Here is a 2,110-nt window from a genome sequence, read left to right as displayed (position 1 = left end):
AAATACACTCATGGCATGGAAGCAACTTAGTACAGGTTAGCAGTGGTGAATCACAGAATCCAGAAGCTCTTGTCAATACGCACTATAAGAAGATTAATTAGAGCATAAAGTCATAAAGTAACTGAGTTATCATTGAAAGCTGGAAAAGTGTAAAAATTAGATTGTGAGGAAGCAGGAATGAATGGCCTGGGATGAGAGATATCCACGCTGTGGTGGAGAGTTAGGCCAGTACTTAATCTGGCAATTGCCTGTGTCTTAAGCTGTCAGCGGTGGCCACCTGGATGCTGGCTCACTCTGGCCCTTGTCCGGCTGTCCTCTCTGGGCTCAGCTCTAATCAAAGGCCCCATGGCTATTGGCCTGGTTACCAACCAGGCTGAATATTAGAAGGACTGGGGGAATTCTTTTTAAATCTCCAAATGTGTATGTTTAAACTAGACATGCACTTTATTTTTTTTAAAGATTTATTTATGCGTAGAAGAATTGGGGTAGAGGCCAGAGGTGTTAGGGGGTGAGAAGATTCACTAGAGACAGAGTTGGGGGCAGAACAGGGAGATCGACTGAAATACACTCCTGAGGCAGGCAGCAAGAGAGACAGAAGAGGTTAACTGTCATGTGGGTCAGCTCCCTGGCAGCTGGGGGATTGAACCGGTGCTGCAGTGGCTGGTGACAGCGTGATGGGCTGTCTTTAACCCCTCTGCCACCAGGGAGGGCCTAGATAGCATTTAAATTACTATCAAGGAAATGTAAGAAACTAACAATGGTTTCCTCTGGATTTGGACTACTTACCTGGTACTTTGAACATGGGTACCTGGGTACTTTGAAAAATTAGTCTTTATTTGGCTAAACAAGCACAAGCAGGTTTCTGCTCCATGCAGTCAAAAGCAATGTCTCCAGTAGGGATGAGAAGTGCCAGAAAAGTTTCAGAGGGAGCAGCAGCAAGGTGTTCAGGTGACGTATGGCCAGCACTTGGGGTACGCTTGGGGTGAGAGCCAAAACAGAGAGGCCACCGGGAGATGTTGCAGGAGCTGGCCAAAGGCTGTGACTGGGACGGGGACAGATGGTAGAAATGGCACCCCAAGACTATGCACTAACTAGACGCTTGGGGCGAAAGAGGACAGCAGAGAAAGCTCCCTAGTTTCCGGCTTGGGGGACTGGTGCATGGTGGTGCTCTTTACCCCGGGAAGCAAGTTGGATAAAGAGCGTGACCCCAGACAGCATACTGGAGAACCTTTAAAGAGCCAAGCTGGGTGTGTCTGATGAATGTCAGGGTAACTCCGAAGTGTAGCTTCCTAATCAGCTTCCTAATTATCACACTTAACACTCATGCTATTCAGATCTTAAAGAAGAGATAGCTCTGTATCTCCTTTTGGGGATAGCACCGTCTTCTGATCTAGTTGATGCTGTTTGCTGAGGTCTGTGAGTCACTGCTGCAAAGAGACCGTTTAACTCAGATGAACTTAAGATAACATTATCTGTAGTCTCAGTTGGCCTGTCAAAACACCACCTGCCAGTCAACCCCCAGAGCTTGAGTCTGTTTTTTTAGAAACCTCTCTATACGTATATGATGTATATATTATAGAATTCACCCATTGTGATTTGTACAGATTGGATTTTTTTTTTTTTTTAATCTACCTAGCTGGCATCCGTTCCCAAGTGCAATTTTGGAACATTTCCACCCACCTAACAAGTTTTCTCAGGCTGGTTTTTGCTTAATCTCTTTTCCCTTCCCAAGCCCTCAGCAACCACAAACCAGTGCTTTGTCTATAAATGTGCCTTTTCAGCTTGTTTCTCACTGATAGAACCTCTAATTGGGGGTCTCTGATGGCTGGTGTCTCACCCAGCAGGACACTTTTGAGCTGAATCCACATATAACACGTCTCACCCAGTTCCTTTTGCTGCCTAACTAATAATATATTGCGTAGATATGCCACAAACTGCTTTTCTACTCACGGTTGATGGACATTGGAATCTGTTATGGGTTGAAGAGCCTCCCCTCTAAAATGCATATGTTCTAGTCTGAATCCCCAGTTCCTGGGAATGCGACCTGGTTTGAAAGTAGGGTTTTGAAGCTGTAATTCATTTATATATATATATATATATATATATATAT

Source organism: Condylura cristata, unplaced genomic scaffold, assembly GCF_000260355.1.
Source record: "Condylura cristata isolate star-nosed mole 26May11 unplaced genomic scaffold, ConCri1.0 scaffold00003, whole genome shotgun sequence".
Classification (NCBI taxonomy): domain Eukaryota; kingdom Metazoa; phylum Chordata; class Mammalia; order Eulipotyphla; family Talpidae; genus Condylura; species Condylura cristata.
Note: the sequence above shows the minus strand (reverse complement) of the source record.